This window comes from Patagioenas fasciata, chromosome 4 (genome assembly GCF_037038585.1).
Source record: "Patagioenas fasciata isolate bPatFas1 chromosome 4, bPatFas1.hap1, whole genome shotgun sequence".
NCBI classification, from domain to species: domain Eukaryota; kingdom Metazoa; phylum Chordata; class Aves; order Columbiformes; family Columbidae; genus Patagioenas; species Patagioenas fasciata.
Window position 1 is genome coordinate 35809567 of NC_092523.1, and position 18459 is coordinate 35828025.

General features: G+C 37.8%; 1 protein-coding gene across 29 annotated transcripts in view; it reads right to left on the minus strand.

The window, feature by feature from the left end:
• TENM3 (teneurin transmembrane protein 3) overlaps positions 1–18459 on the minus strand; it is a 1336783-nt gene that overhangs the window by 189482 nt on the left and 1128842 nt on the right. The gene's annotated exons all lie outside the window — the stretch shown is intronic.

Consider the following 18459-nt stretch of genomic DNA (forward strand, 5'->3'; position numbering starts at 1 on the left):
AATCAGGCAGGCAGCCTATGAAGAAAATGCTGAGTGAACAACAGCTTCTCCACAGACAACGCAACAAACTTGCCTCTACTTGGCACTATTTGGTGTCTGAGACAAGGATGACCAACGCTATTCGACAAGACCTGCCAGAGCCCCTTAAGGGTTCTAGGCAAAGAAACCCACGAACCAAACAGTAATTCCTCAGCAGGATGCTTGGATGTGAAATCTTCATATTTTAGCTGCAGAGATAAATGTACCGGTCTGCTTTTGCTATGCCCAGAGCAAAGCTGGCAATTTACTCTGGTAAACCATTTGCGTCCACAGGGAAAAAAGCTAGAAGAGGTGAGGTAAAAAACAACTACAATATCAGATTATTGCAAAAATTAACAGGACTATCACTGCTCTTCCATCAGATTTTAAATTCATCTGAAGCCTCATTTCCTTCCATGGGAGGAAAAATAGAAAACATAATTGAAGTTATCTGTTAGGTAAGGAAACAAGCTCAGGCTAACTGTCAAGATAAAGTCATTAATATGGCATCAAAATAGGGTGGGCAGAACATGACTTCATTTTTGTCTAGTGCACATCCATTCATGCAGAGTTAAAACGCACCTGTTACATTTGAGTCTAATGTACTTCCTCCTGTGAGATCTGTTCATTATGAAGAAATAAGGAAGAAACGTAGTCTCACTGGCATTTGATCCACCAGCATTTCACAAACACAACATTGCTTCAAATGACAAAATACTCTAGTATTACAGTAATTACCTGCCATTTCAATGTACAGCATTTGTTATGATCCAAAGTTTAAATAGTCTTCAGCATGAAAACTAGTAGTACAAATTTTATATTTACTATGACAGTGTTTCCAGGTAATTCAATTTTTAAAAGATGTTTTATCATAATGTAACAGAAGTAGTCCAAATGTATAAACTAATTTTGTACAATTAGAAAAAGCAATGAATGTACGGAAGATGGCTAATTATTGATTTTAGAACATCTGTGTCACAAAATCATCTTTTGCAATAAAGTAGGTTTAGGTAATTTGCGAACAGCATAATATTATTGCTTCCCTAAGCTCCTTTGTGTTTCACTTAGGCATGATAATTTATTTTGAATGTAATATCTGTCTTTAAAATATGGTCTATAAACCTTATTAGAAACAGCACTATTAGCATGTCGAGAGATTGCTGTATGCCAGCAGAATGCAACTGATTGAACAAAAATCAATAAAGGTATTTAATGACTTCATGAGAAAAATAAGTGACCCTCACATCCTTTATGGATTAATGTCACTTACGTGCAACACATTGCATAATGCTGACACAGAGCCACTCAAAGCAGTGCCACTTTTCATACGAGTGCCTTAAAACCTTATCAAAGGGAAATTGTGTTTTAATGCTATTTCAGATGTCATTTTTGAGAGGATTTTTACAATCCCATTTCATAAAGCAGAAAGCATGATCTGAATTGTTACAAGTAGCTTTTGTCATTGGCACATGTACTAGGTCACCCTCTGAAGCTAGCTGGTGAAATGAAATCCTGAACACAGGAGGAAGATAACACTTTGAAACACTACTCAAACAACTTCTTTACTGTAGTCTTTCATCTCCAAATACACCTTTAGCTATATACCTGAATCCTTAATTAATTACCAACAGCACAATTTGCTATGGGAAGAGAAAGTACTCCTCACAGTCAGTCCTACAGCATGAGACAGCTGGGATGTGCAGCACCTGAGAATTAAAAGGGAGGAGGGAAATACTTCAACACCACAAGCACTACGCCATTATATGAATGCTTGCCTCTCAGCTGCTGAGACTAAGACCAGATCTCTTAAGAATAAGGCTATATGTCTGTTCGTCTTCAACACACTATTTTTGTATCCCATTTTACATCTACTCACCAAACCATTCCATGATCTCATTCCTTTATTTTCACTTTGACTAAATTTGGAAACATGCAGTATCTACTAAGTATCTCTTTTGTGACACAAAGGCTCCTTTTTGGGAAAGAAACAAGTCAAAATCAGGACGTCAACACGCGTCTAAGTGGGTTTTGCCATCAGCAGCCTGCATTTATGATTCCTTCGGAATAAACCCAAACATAATTCAGGGAGCTGAAGTTTGAGTTTCTTATTCTATTTACCACATTATCTACCATAATTTTATGTTCAACACGGAGAAAAACAGAAGAACGAAACAACAACAAAATCCTTTCCCTGAAGATAATTTGGTCCCAGCTTTCATATGCAGTTTTCACCTGAAGAAATAGGAAAAAATGCATTCAGATAAAACAAGGAAGCAAATGCAAAAGCTTTTTCTGACTGACTCGAGCGTTTCCTTATTCCTCCCCAAAGGATATGAAAACTCCTCCAGTAAATGTAGCATCATAATTGGCTATAATTGACTCCATCCTTCAATTTTTAAGGCAATCTATAAAATATGGATTGTTTTGTCAACTGGGAGACAATTTTGTGACACCACACTGTTTATCTCGTTACAGTGATCTCGGCTACACTCAATATCATTTGTTATACCTCAGACTACCTTATTTCTGCTGTAATCCTGGACCTCCCTACCTCTAATGCACTGCACACTAGTTAGCTCTAATACCAAACATCTTGAGTGCTACCAAAAGGAAACTGCTTGCTGAACATCACTGAACAGGGGATAACAGTAGCAATGATACGGTAGCAGGTGAAGCACAGCCATCGTATTCAGGCAAGCAAGCTCTGTTCCAATACATCAGCATACCTCATGCTGTAGTGTCATTAGTTCATCTCACAACTCACAGCACGTGAATCAGAAGGGATGGGGGACAAAAAGAAAAAAATAGTTTAACCGCTTTGTGGCTGTTTTTCTATTACAGTTGCTGTTGTTCTGCATTTGCAACATTTTAATGCAAACTGATAACACTCTGGCCTTATAGAATGTTACCACATCATGATAGTTTTGCAACAGACTCTTAGGTCACAACAATATGATGATTTCTGAACGGGAATGAATGCATCTGGCCAGTTCTACTAGCTGAATAAATACAAACACCTCACAAACACAGCAACTTCAAACAGAGTCAGAATGACGGAATAGACTTTTTTTCTATGTCTTCCAATAATTATTCTTATTTATACATCTTTCCTTACATGCTGCAATGCTTCAATTGAAAACTAAGGTAAGTAGAAGGAAGATAAAAACTAAAATCTAAAAAATTCAAGTACTGATAGCCACAAAACTGCAGCAAATGATTGATAGAAACGTTGATGTAATCCTGTCCATAGCAACAGTTTAATTATGAGCATCTTGGCAGTGAGCCTGCTCTATGTGTTGATTTTCCCCAGCAGAGAATGCCATACAATCCATCTTTGTGTTATGCTCTACATGACTGCACGGAGAGGCCAATCAAAGGGGAACAAGGAACAGAGAAGTTGTAGTAAATTACTGGGGTGATACAGGAATAAGTACGTTGGCTGTGAATAATTTCACTCCTGATGATAAGCAAGCCTGAGAAAAAAAAGAGGGGTAGAAAAAAACATATCAGGAGGGTGCTACCCACAACAAAATAGTACTATAGTCCTTAATTACAGTGATTACAGCATACAACATACAACACAACATACAGCATACAATACTCCTCTCTGATGAATGGCATTAATTCCTGATACCCATCTTAAAGTGCCCCCTCTCAAATCCCTGTTCCCTGGATCATGATTGTGTTGCAGGATAAGAGAAGGACTGGGCAGCCCTGGGCAAACAGGTCTCCCATGAGGGACATGGGTCTCACGAGCCATGGCTACATTAGACATTGCAAAGCAAAGCATGTCAATGGGAACAGATCTGCTGTGAGGAGCAGCTGCTGCTGAGAGCCCAACAGCCCTGTGATTCATATTTTCAGGGTTTCATTTTGGGCTGGTTCCAGCGTGGTGCTGCGGGCAGGAGCACGTGTGCAGCTGAGGATGGGAAGAGCGCTTCTGGAGTGCATTTTCCAGCTTCGTGCCACCCGCACAGGCATCAGTGCAGGTGCTCTGATACCATTCTGTGAGAGAATCAAAGCATGTAAGCCTGGAGGTTTGCTGAAAGGCCACATTCCCAATTCATACTAATACACAAATATAGTATGCACATCATAGGGGTGGTATAACACCATCGGTGAGGTGCAGAGTTCACTCCACTAAGCCAAAGGCAAGGAAGCGACAGTAACTTCGTCATAAGGGTGTTAAGGGGCAGGGGAAAAGGCAGCAGTGCAGGTTCAGAAAGGTTTTTAATATATAGTAAATCTGATGATGACTGTTTCTGAAGATACTTGCAGGTGATTTCCAGACAGGAAAATAAATAAATAAACATATATAAAAAAATAGAACTGTATTTTATAATTAAATTTATTTCCAATTTCTCTGTCGGAAAGTGTGTGTTAAAAAACCCAAACAAATTATGATGCAATGAATGAACTCTATTCAACAAAATGAATACAACAGCATATTTCACAGTCTATATGCAACTACATCTACAGTGTTTATTTACAAATTCCCTTGAATTCCAGACCTATTTTTTGAAGCAACACTTATGAAAATCTCCCTGAAATACTGAAGCAGCAGTTTCAGATTAAACTATCTGTTCTTTACTTTAAGGCAACGTTCTGGTAATTTTGAAGCGTGTAAACAAAGGTTTTGTGAAATTCTGATAGGCTATTACATGTGGTAAGAGAACCATCAATCATCTGCCTAAACCAGTGTCCACATTCACAACTTAACTCAATAAAGACTGTTTTCAGTCTCTATTAAGGTATTAATATTTTATGTATGTAGCCACATAAATCAATGAGAATACTCATATATGTATATACATGGATCATACCATGTATATGCTTCTTTGAAGGATGCACTGAAAACCATTAAGAAATGTGAAATAATAGCACTCTAAAAATGAGCTTCCTAAAGTTTATGAAGATTACCAAGAGACATTAAAATCAAACACGTGATTTTGAAATTAAGAGTTAAACTCATGCCACAAAACTGTTGTTCCACTCTATATTTTTTAATTGCAGATGTGTGACTGCTCCCGTCTCCAGGATTCTGTGGCTGCATTGCAACAAGTGAACAACTTTTTTTTTTTTTAAATAGTGAATGTATGGGCACCCTTTAATTGTTATGCATTACACATGAGAAATTGTTTTTAAACACAAAGTGTCAAATCTAGGAAACTCTGCTTTACACTAGTAGCTCTTCCTCCAAATTTACTTAAAACAATGAAACACAGTGAAGAAAGGGATTATTTTTTTTCTTTTCTCCCCCTTTTTTTTTTTTTTTGGGGGGGGGAGTGCTAAAAGGTAGTTTTCAGTTTATTGCATTAAAAAAAAAATCTATTAAATCACAGAACTAATATTAAATTAGGTATTTAAGCTCCAAAAAGCATATGATGCTCATCTGTTGTTCCAGATACGGTCATTTTCAGCCCTGCACTCAGGTCTCCTATTTCAGCTCACAGTACTCAATAGATACTCTGGTTTTCTAAACAACAAGGTACTAAGAAATGTCCATACTTTTTATAAAGTCCTTTTGTATATAATCTCATTTTTTCAGCACCATTTGTAGTTTGCCAACAACAACAAAAAATACTGTTTGATCATCTTTTTATTGTAGAGATTCTCTCATAATAAACACATTTTCTAAAATACCTATGTGACTGTACTGAGCAAATGATTACCTGAATAAAACACCCAGCTGATTACATTGAATATTCAGTTAACTTATTTACCCTTCAACAGCTAGATAACACAACAAAAAGAGAAAGCCACAGGAACTCCTGGTAAAGAGACTCTGTCAAGACATTAATCAAAGTTAGAGTAACATGAGCCATGACATCACTCCTCAGTAAGTTCACCTTGCTATTTCCACTAAAAGGTAATTTAAAAAATCTTGAGAAAAAAAGTAAAATGAAACATCAGCGTCATGCCCAGGTTTCTGGGAGCAAGGAAAAAAGGGAATTTGCTCTCAGGCACATGGAAATCCATAGCGCATACAGCGCTTTTGATGAAGGTCTCTTAGTTGCACTTTTCATTCGAGAAAGAGAACTTTAAAATACAAGAGTGACTGTGCTTTGTAAAAAATGTTGTAATTGGAAATGCTTAATGGCAGCTATGACACAGAGGACACAGAAGTTTTGCAACTAACAAAATAATTCTTAAGTCCCTATGTAATTGCAAATTAAACAAATATGTATTTTTAATGAACCAAGAACTGAATTAATGATTACAGAATACCTGAAAGACCTTAATGACTACTAAATCTGACATTAAAGTTTGTGGCCATTTAATCTTTTATTACTTTTGGCACATTACGTCAGATCAAAGCACACAAATGAGTCTGAAAGTATTTTTGCCCTAAGATCTGTATCACAAATCTTTTCCTCTAATTGGAAATCTAAATAAAACAACAACAACAACAACAAAAACACACACACAAAAACTACACACAAGATGACTACATATCACTTGCCAAAGAGAAGAAGATGATTTGCAATTTAAGACTTCTTGGCTACCAGAAAAGGTAGCAAAAATCCTCTAATTCAGAAGAGTTATTTGAGCCAGTCTTGCATGGGGCAGAGTTGGGCAGCTGAGATACAAGCCCCATGGAGGGCACTCAGCAATACTCAGCTCTCAGACATGCTCCTCACAACCTTTGCTAAAGTGGGGCACACAACTGTCCAGTTATCAAACACGTATCTACGTAGGAACAGTGGCTCAAAGCACAAGGGCAGCTCAGTGAGAACCAAGGTGCTACTCCACCTAAAGAACTGCAGTGAAATTTGGTGACACAAAACAACAAACATCCCCTCCCCCTACACCCCTGGCCCCCAAGCCCAAACATACACCAAACCAAATCACCACAAAACAAACCAAAAAAATCCAAACAACCAACACACCCACAAAAATAAGAAGTCCTCTGTGCTAGTAACTCCCAGTGCTAGGGTTTAATTTGTTGCCGTATTTAGAGTCCAACAGCCTTTTTCTCCAAACTCAGAGCCCAAGGGAAGCACGCAGATGATGTTTCAGTTTTTCCTGAAGCAGCCGAGAAGACTTAAAGATTGGGAGGGTTTCCTGAGCTACTGTCACCCACTATACGCTCACAATTACTCTGCCTGGGTTGGTTTTGATTAAAAGGTTGAGAGGAATCATAGTAAGTAAGCAGGAGACAATTACAGTAGCTGATGGATGACGGATGAACACTGATTGAAAACTAACCTGCAAGACACCTCTCAAACTACATTAATTAAGTCTGACAGTGAATATGAAGCTTCTCATTAGGAAGGCACAATGAACACACCCAGCTATGAGCTTCTCTTATTTCACCCTGCCACCACAGGTGACACTTTCCTCGGCAACTTTTGGTTCATAAGATAAATGCTTTAGAGAATAAGTACACTGTAAGCAGCTGAAGGGACAAGTCTATATTTCCAGTTGATAATTTCACAATTAAACGCTGCTACATGGCAAAGCTGCTGTCTACTTGTAAAACTTGAAATACTAATATAGCATGTGCATTTATCATATAAAACATGTTAAGTGCATTTTGGGACCAAGTGCAGTTGAGATCCTCAATTAAAAAAAACACTTATTTGGACCACAACTGTAAAGAAAGTTTTTCACAGTTATTTAAATGTACCTGAATTAAATATTAAAATACAGGGGAATGTTCTCAACAGGCTGTAGTTGTCAGACTATCTCTGATCATTTTTCCAGTACAGAGGACTGCAGCACAAACAGAAGAAAAGCTATTTGAGGGAGCTGGTTTATTTCTACGATTCGACCCAACGCCAAATGTGCAAAACAGTAGCTTATATCTTGTGATCAGTTTAACTTCCTCAGTGCAGTGCTCAGTGCAGGCTATTAAGCCTTTCTTACGATTGCATTATTTTTTATTTGGGCAGTGGCTTGGATACGTCTACACCAACTTCTTTGTGGATGAATTAAACATGTATTTGGATCTACTCAGAGTAGCAGTATGTGGGGAAGCAGCATCAAAACATACATGTTCTAAGATTTATAAATCACATTAGCTACATTAAAGCAACAATCCTACAACAAAGCAGACAAAATAATAAGGTTAATTTAAAAAAGAAAACCAGAATAAATTTGTTATTTCATTTACTGCAATTTTTAGATTAAACAAGCAAGCAATTTCTTATAAGAACTGATATCAGAGACTTGGATCTTGTTTAGGTGCCAGCCCTTAAATGAAAGGGTATCATAAAGCTCTGTGTGAACTGAAATTATGCTCCAGCTAACCAGTGAACAAATGATCAGCTCATCTTCATTCTGAAATGAGTACTTAGATTGAGGGTCTCATGCCAATTATGGAAGCCTGCTAAAAATATATCTGATTAGACAGTAGGCTTTTCTTCCTCCCCTTCACAATCAGATATGGATAAAATAAGCCATTCCTGCTCTTTCCGAGACATTCCATCTTACTACATTAAAATTCAAACACAAATTTGAAACACAAAGCTCCTGTTTGAAAATGTACTGGGATGTATTGGGCAGAAAAGACATTTTTTAGGCTACAAACTATTATACTGGAACTGTGTTAAAAAAAAAATAAAAAAATTCAAGTCTGTCTCTGCACATTCCTATGTTACCAGATCATACTATCAAATGGGGAAAAAGGAGACAGAGATATCCATTAAAAATACTAAAAGAAACCAAGCTTAAACAGTATCATACCTAAGTAGCATGCTTGCTGCTATTTCTGAATTTTAGTTACGCTTCTGGAAGTTGGTATAGTCAACAAGATTAGCCACTGATTTTATTTGGTTCCATTAAAACCAAAGGAGTATTGGGTTTTTTTAAACCACACACTTACTTGCCAGATACTTATCTACTTCAGCAAGCAAAGGACACAGAAGCTTTTTTAGCAAGGCTGGTTTACCATATGACCAGACGAGAAGGAAAAGCTTGAAAAAAGCTGAATACTTTCTTTTTCTACAGCAGGCTATGAGGCCTGCCTGCTTCTGCTCATGCATCTCCCATAAGCCAGCCAGCCAGAACACGACAGTTTACATTTGAGGCCAGGTTACTTTGGACTGACCATCTTAGGCAGAGTGTAGTCTCAAAATACTTTGTGTTTTAGACATTTACAATCCATTCAACAGAAGCCAACATAAGTTCTTCAAAGGTTTAACAAACTATTCTTTTAAAAAGTCAAACAAACAAAAAACCAAACAAATCTTTCCAAACTATAAAAGTCAGACATAAAACCAGGAAAAAGACTGGAAAGAAAAAGTCTCAAAAGCCGTACTGCCTCAGTCACAAGCAAAACAATTCTTCCTCTGTTCTGCAGACAGACTTGAGATCGCATTTTATATATAAACATGTTCCATATTGCAGTCAGCCGTTCAGCTTTTAAGAAAATTTATTAACCCAACACTCAGGATAAAAATATTAGAAAATCAAAGTAAAACTCTAGTGCTCTCAGAAACCACAAGTTCCATTTCTTTTTTTCATACATAAGACTACCTGCTTCACCTTAGCTTAAATGCTCAAAGATCTCATTTGTGTTCACAAAGATGATTTTCTTCTAAGCGGATAACTAGCTTTGTTCACAAGACCAGACAACAGTTTTTTCTAACTCCTGGGGGATGTGGGTGTGAAGCACAAAGAAAATGAAAAAATACAGTGAACAAACAAATAATTTTAACAGCATAATTTTATCTTGGTTTATTTCTATGTTGATTTTCATTAATATAACTAATATTCTGAGTCTTCTAACTGTGGCTCAGTCCCACATTTTCTTCCATGTGGGCAGACCCGTGTGCCTGTAGGGAACTCTATTTAACTCAAGGATGTAGCTATTTACAGATGTTCTAACTAGATTTGTTTTTCCTTTTAATCTTTAATTCCTTAAAAAAAAAAATAAAAATTCCAACACATAAAAAGAAAAATCTTCCTGTCCCTCCCTCCCCAGGTCCCGCACCCTTGCCTGTTATAAAGCTGGACACTATGAGCTTTCCATAGACTTCCTTCAACCCACTTGCCAAAGATCTGGATTTGAGAGGAGTAGCAAACCATTTGCAGCACTAGCTAAAATTCTCAATCATTGCTCTTGTGAAGAGCTATAGTGAATTTTAAGGATTTTCTGTTTTGAAAGCAGTGGTAATTGTTCCAGATACAAATCAGTCCTCTTGGTCTGTAATCCTTCATTCTGGTAGGAGTGTCTTTGCTGTAAAGATCACAGCATAGTGTCTGATGTTTTTTTAATTCAGAAAACTTACATGTATTGTCATTAAAATCCCAGAAGCAATAAGCCATACAGACAGGGGCTCCATTCAATCAGCAAAGCACACACACACACACACAGATTCAGACAGACCTGCTTCCCCTGTTCTTTTTAATGCAACATAGTCAACAAATGTGAAGATTTGTATGGCAAAGTTATCAAAACTGAAAATGAAGGTTCAGGTCAGCTAAGTCACCCAGGCCCAATCACTTCTGCCAACAGCCTTGAGTGGAAAAGGCAGAAACGTGTCTTGTTAAACTGAAAAACAACCACCCCTTTAACACAGTTGGAAAAAAAGCCACGTATTACAACAAAGCATGTAGCCTATAATTTTAGAAAAATAACATACTTTATGTTTTTCTACATGTAAATCACTATTTTCGATATTGAACAATATTGTACAAGCAGAAAAAAAGAAAAAAAAATAAGTCAGCCTGGACCAGCTTGAGCCCCGACTCAGCTGGACACTGCTTCCTGCGGCTCCGCTCAGCGGCCATTCAGGCTGACGTTGCCACAATAGGACCGTTCCCCAAAGGCACAACAAGGCAGCGGCCTGCAGTTCTACCATAACTCTGTCAGACAATGCCAATATCCCATAAAATAAGGTGACTCTTAGCGGAGCCTCAGGAGATCATAACAAGCACTGATGGGCACTGCTAAAAGCTTGAATATGAAATTGCAGGAGCACCCTCTCCTCAGAGGGGAGAGTAGCTTTGGTAGAATGAAATACCTTTTCCTCCTTTCCCCACTCCTTCAGTACAACAGAATTTGTACAAATAGCCAAATGTGTTATAGCTAAAAGTATGGAAAATGCTTTTGTTTTTAAACATGCACGTTTTGGCACACAAAAGGAAATTATGTTATCCTCCCATTTATAACTCCCCCCAAAACAACAAAATTATTCCCTATACAGACAAAAACACATGCTAAGAGAATTTTTCTTCAACCTTTGAAACCCAGCCTAGTGCGACCTCTCTAAAGCACAGACTGAAATATCACAAAGGGAGATGCTCTAACTGACAAGTATGTGAAATGAATGGATCAGAATCCTCTTGTCCACATCAGCATGTACTTGTGGTTTCTGAAGGAAACATGTAAGTGTGCACCTCCCACACATCACCACCTTGTTAAAGGTAATCTACAACAGTCAGGTAAGGAGGGATTGCTTTTTGCTTTGATCAAGTCCAAAGTAATGAGAAGTGATGCTAAAAAACTGTGTCATAAGCTTTCAGAATAGACATTTTTCTTTAGCTCCATTCACTATAATTTTATGCCACGGCATTTAGAGCACTTAGATACCAGAGTAAAAAACATGGGCGAGCAAAGTGGAGGTAGGAAACTTAATTATCAAGGTTCAGTTATGCAACATAACACACGCTTTTTGCCAATCAACCCAACATCACGTATTCTGAAACACTATTTTGTAAATCTGTAGCTACAGACAGCAAGCATTTTGAAATGCTGTTATACTGAAAAATGTCTGTAGCCCTGTATTACTCCTGTTCCAGCTTTTATATCAAACCCCCCTTTCCAAAAGGGATTTAAAAGTCCCGAAATGTGATATCTAAAGGCCCCTTCATTTTGAAGGTGACGCTTGTAGAGCTTTCTGGAAACACTACAACGATGTGCACTCCACGGCATTTCTTCTGTGATCAGTTTCAAATATCTCAGAAATATTCCCATTTGCCCATTTAAAATATATTGATTCCAAATGTAATCTAACCAGCATTATAAGTTATTTTATATAGTTTAAATCTAAACAAACAGATTCAAAATTTTATCTAGGAAATGTTTCCAATTAATTACAGTTTGTTTTTTTTTTTTTAATTACAAATCACGAAAATTTCAAGGACTTCTATTTCGTTTTGATTTGTAATGGGAATATTCCTCCTGAAACATTAAAGCTGTTTTTTCTTTAGTTCTATTACGAATAGTTACGTAGATTATTTCTGTTGCCTGATGAGCATGCAACATACTTCAGTTTGTAATGAAGGGGAAAATGAGCCACTGCATAGTCTGCTCACAAGTATATACCTCAGGTACACAGTTAAATCACAGTTAAGTCATCTGCCTATACACAGGTGGCAAGACTGCATCTCAGATGAGAGCTACAAAAAAATTGTATATGCTTACAATGGTAATTTCTGTGCTTCAGTGCAGGAACTGTATCCAAAAGAACCCTACCTTATGTGCCTGAGAACTCGGAGAGGTCCAAGTTTTCACCAGCAAAGCTGCAAGGCTGTCTTGAATTTTGCTACTGAATATCTTATCATCATTTTATCTTACTCTTACTGAATATAATGCATCTCCAGGCCATTCACTACCCACAAATGAGACCAGCCAAAATCCCCTGAGGCTCTTGAGTCGTAAGAAAGCTCTGACTGCCTAAGGCCATCATCAGATGTGCTGCCCTGGATGCATCTGAGTGGGGTGAAGAGGTTATTGCTCCCAGCTGCTCATCACCAGAGGGAACATCACCCCTGAGCATCACAACCACACACTCATTTCCTAACTCCCGATGTCAAAAAGACAGGCTAAAAAGGCTCTGTTATTGGAAATGTCTGAGGGAATGGGGACTGTCTGGAGAGGCCACGTTAGGGAGCAGCTACCTGGGCAGTTCACTGTCACAAGTGGGACAAAGGCTGGGACAAGCAGCTGGCAGCAGAAACCCCTTACGTGGCTCAGCTGCTCCCAGCGGGGCTTGTCTGACTGCAACCCTCAGTCACCAGTGACACAGAGTTCAGCACAACTCCCTGTTCATTTAAATCAGCACCAGGAGAGGAAACACGACCCTTTTTAATTATTAAAAGAAATCCTTTTCCTCCTAATTGAAGCTGTGGCACTTAGGCAGGGCTAAACACAAAATCTGTAGGACCTTAAAGAGACAACAAGGCAGAGCATGTCCCTGCCACCAACTACGGAGAGCACTGACAGTGACAGGAGAGAAACAAAGGTTTGGGGCTGCTTACCTAAGCCTTTTGGAAGACGGGAGGATAAACAGTATACCTAAAGTCAGAAGTCACCTCCAAAAAAGCCAGGAAAGTAACCTAGATCTGAATCCTGGCCCACTCCCCAAATCAGAATTAATATCTTTTTTACTCTTCCATTTTTGAAAAAATGTAAAAATTATTACACAGTCAATCCTCATCAGAATTAGAAAATATTTATAAACTGGTAAGCACCAAAGTCGATGTTAACAAGTCTTAACAGTGGTAAAACAAACAAACCAATTTTACCTGCACTGGCTATTACGTGGTAATTCCATGTTTTATTTCTTAAATATGAGATACAAAATCTTTACAGACAGGCTACAATTATGTCCAAGTATCTGTCAAGATCAGAGGTACATGACAATGTTACTATTTAGTATCTGCACTAATTATTAATGCAACACTTCCCTAAAAATATCACAATTTTCTGCTACTGTGTTCATAGTATTACACACAACATGGTCTAGAGACACTACAAACCACTGTAAATTCTGTTTCTACAATGACTGTATACATATAACAGAACAGAAAGAAAAGGAAAGGGAAAGGAAAAAATAAAAAGGAAGGGGGAAGGAAATAAACATGTAACTGTGAAAAGTCAGTTATACATTCTAACAGAATAAAAGCTCCCAAACTTTACCAGAAATTGATCAGGCATATGAAATAACATCTCAAAGATTATATAAGTTATCTAACCATCGTATAAGAGCAACAAATCTCCATATTATACAAGCCATTCTCTAAACTTACTTGAAAATTAGAGTACATTCATCACCATTTCCCATACAGTAAGATAATTTTTTTTTCCCAGTAATTACCTGAAAATATGGCTGCTGGGATTTGAGCAACTGAAATCATACTTTTGCTGCCGAGAATTATCAGACCAGAAATACAATGTATTGCTACGAAACTCCCACACTCTCTGTGAGCTGTAATACTGCAGCAGCTAGGGAGTTTTGACAAAACAGGTCCATTATTATTTAATTCTCAGAAAATGCAATTTGGAAGACAAAAAGAGGACAAAGAGAGAAGGGGAAAAAGCCACAAAGGTTTGGTAACTATCTTGAGATTACTTTATAGCCGTTTTCCACCCAAGCAGCAGATACAGCTTCAAATATTTCGTGAAGCTAATACGGAAATGGTTGCTAAAATGCACTTTCAAATACAAACAGCTTTACAAAACAAACTGTCATCCCCTCTAGGCAGCAGCTCCTCTCAACACTTCTAATAATCCTACAGCTCTTGTTCAATAGCCCTTCTCTCACCTTTGAGCAGGAAGCAAATGGTGAAGCTGAGAGGCAGGGTTATGGGACACCACCCGCTGTGCTATCAGAGGACTTGAACAAATAATTAGAGCTACCTGCAGCCACCCAGGACCATAAAGGCTGCTGATGCACCAAGTCATGTCGGTGACATTTCCCACTAGCAATTGCGTCGCTGAGAAAGGGGCAGCTACAAGAGGCTTCTAGACTACTACTGTCCTCTCACCTTGTTCAGAGCATGTTTCAGTCACACTAGTTAAAATAACAACAGTCCCTAAGGTCTCGCTGACCCTGGTAATGCCACTTTCTTCCATGCCCTCACAGTTGAATGCATAGTAGTAGCAGCAGTGGGAATGAAAATGTCTTTACTTCGAAGGAGACAAGTTTTTCTTTCATTACTCCATATGAATTGCACCAGCATCTGAAGCACTGCATTTATTTGCAGCATCTAAAGCTCAAATACGTACAGAATCTATTGCCAAAGGTCAGGTTGATTCTTACTTTTAATGAGCATGAAGTTGCTCAGCCCTCTAGGGTAGGATTCCTGCAAAGGAGCCATTCAAGTCTGCTGTGCCCAGAACACAGGACCTAATTCACTCTTAGCCCTAAGTTTAAGCGCGTTTTAAAGTCCTGTTAATGTAATTTCACCCACGTACTGCCAGATTAGAGAATTTAATGACTCAAGTGCTGCAATGGATCTAGACAACCACTCTGGAAACAACTTTTCAGCACTGGAAAAGGTTCTGGTAAAACTCCTGTAAAAATTCTGTATTATGGCCACTGCCAATGTTCATGACCTATGACAGGGTAGAAAAAGCGGAATCATAGACAAATATCTATTATAACAACTGCTGATGCTTGTTTTCTTCTGGTTTTCTTTATTTCCTAGCCTCAACTTACTTTTTTTTTCCTTCAAAATAGCTGACAACTGAAACTGTCTTTCACGATTTCAGATATACAACTTTCTCTGCAGGTTTCTCTGACAAGGATTTTCTTTTATGCAACATATTTTGGCTTACTCAGAGAAATCATCTCATCTACTTGCATTTTAGTGCAAATTTCTCAGACAAGCTACTCACCGAATTTTCCACACAAAGCAGAGTATCAGACATCAGAATAAAATCAACTCATTCAAATAGTGAAAAAAAAAAAAAAAGTCAAAAAACCAGTATCACACACATAAAAATGTCTTTTGAGAGTATGGAAATAGGCATTTTTTGGCCAAACTTCAGAAAATACAATCAAATATAAGAATATAAATTCTAGTAGCAATGTTAGAGGTTAGAAGCACAGCAAATTACTTAATAGTTGCACTGCATCATGACAGTAGTTCAAAATACAGAGACATTAGACAAAAACAGGGTCAAAATTTTCTGCTTGCAGCTTATCAGAAAGGTCCAATAGCAATACTGAGTAGAACATCAGAAAGTGAAACACAGTTTTCAAACATTTAGGATAAAAAGTCAGAATGATGGCAGAGACCTGAAAAAGGGAATGAATTCTAGTCCTGGGAGTGTTAGTGAAATACATACGTTCACATCAACTTACAGGAGGGAGCAGCCAGCAATCCTCCTAACAAAATCCAAGATACAGAAACACGAAAAAACTTCACTAATTTTGAGCCTGCACCGTGGGCAGCTGTGGTTGTATACTGAGCCCTGTATACATCTCCTCTAACAGATTTTATAAGGTTTCTAAACAAGGCTAGAAAAGATCACATATATATATATATATATAAGAATAACTCATGAAATTGAAAAGCCAGAAGATCCAATACACAATACCATGGGAAAAACAGAGCACAGCTTTACACTGACCCTCAAATGCTAAAGAACACAGAAAACATCATTCTAGTATTTCATCCTTTGGAGACAGGTTAAAAAAATAAAAAAAGAAAAAGAAAAAAAAAAGTCTTCACTACATATAGATATTGCTGGAAGACAAATTTATCTCCTTTTTTGCAGCAAGGTTCCAAGATCTGTACTTTTACTTCTCCATTTGGGTCAGAAAGTACTCTTTGGGATACACTGAGGCTTAGTATTTCTTCAATACCAAGTGACCCAGATGGCAGAAGAGCAATGCGCTCACTGCCAACACAATCTAGGCTGTAATGACGTTCAGCACCAAGAACAATGCAAAGAGTACAGGAACCCACAAGCAGTAGATGCATGAAACTGTACAAAACCAGATATTAATCTCTCATGATTTAAATCCTTTACTCAGAAAAGAAATAAGACCACAAAAGGGAAATGTCTCATTATTGCACCATATTAATCATGCAGATTGGAAGTGTAATAACAACAAGAACAAAATAACAAAAACCCCAAACCCAAACAAACAAAAGGTCAAACAAAAAAAAACGCCAAACCAAAACACCAGGAACAAAACCCCCAGAATTGAGATACTGCAAAGAATAATGAATTATGAAAGCCAGCTCATGCTTAGGCAAACAGAATCTAAACAGCTCACACTTAGAATATGTTCCTGCAAGACTGCAAAATGCTGTAACTAAAAGCAGTTCTACTGTGTCTGACTCACTAAAAAAAGCTTGAGCTTCCCACTGCAGCTTCACAGAAGCATAAAGACAAGTGGATGTGGTGATAAGGTACTGTGTCTCCTATGAGAGCTGCAGGAAAAAGAAAGAGAGCATATATAAATACTTAATGAGACGAACAATTCTTGTGTACCGTAAGAAGTTTAGTGATTTGTGCTGATACTTTGTTGCTTTTCAGTGGTTGTAGGTCTCGAGACAAAATAGTCTTTATGTGTCTGATTAACTCTGAAAGGGGAAACAAAAGCTCCAAGAAGATACCCCTTAGGGCACTAGTGACTGAGCAAATGTCAAGAGCACAAAGTTCACTTAAATTGTTTTACAGCTCCCTGTTCCAGCTCTTTAGCAAATACACGAACACAAAGTTCACATATTGCCAGAAGTGTGGAAGGTGGCGGAGGAAGACCCCACCAAGGAGAAAGCACAAGGGGTAGCAACACAGGATGTAAATAATGTTTGGGGGCATCAACACCTTGTGTCTCAACAGATACAGCACAGCGACAGGCTTCCAGTGAGCTCTACCATACTGCAGAGCTCAGGAACACTGGTTTGTGCAGAGATGAGAAGAATAAGCCGGAAACACATGAAGGACACTGTGGAATTGCATAATATATAGTAATAGAAGCAATGGAAAGAGCTATGGAAGCTGAACCATGCACATTTTAAGAAATATTACAAGATGATGATCAGTCATAGTAACTGAAGTAAGAAAAAGAATGACACCATAACAAGCTTGTGTGACTAGCACACTGCTTTACTTCACCCCATTTTGCTTTGAGAAGGCATCAATTTGAAAATATTGCAGTCCCATTTGTCATCACATAGATGTAAACCTCATTCATATTGATTTATTTCAAGGACTGTGACAGAAAAGAAGAGACTACAAAACTATATGATTTGCTATAATATGAGTCAATGCAAGACATAACGAAAATACCATAGTTTGATGTAACCATAGGCAAAGTGATTAAAAAATGTGTAGTACTTAGAAACACCATATAACCAAAGCACTTTGAAGACTAACTAGTGCCTTCATGAAGGGACTTTCTTATTAGACACAGAATACAAAATGCTGACACTGCCTGCGATTTCATGTAAAAAGAGATGTCACTATGCGTCAGCTACATGTAGGACAAGATGACTGTTTTAATCTTAAGAGGTTAGAGTGTTACAAAAACTCAGTTCAAAATCACAGACATTAGAAATACCGATACGTGAAAATATATAGTCAATAACTAGAGTAAGACAGTATTTCAAATATCACTTTTTCACATTTAGGATACACAAAAATCAGAAACACTTCAAGAAATGATGAACTTCTACAGAACTGATATGAGAGGTTCTAGTTAATAGAAGAAAGCGAATTGGAAAACCCAATGGAACAGTAAGTGTTCAGAA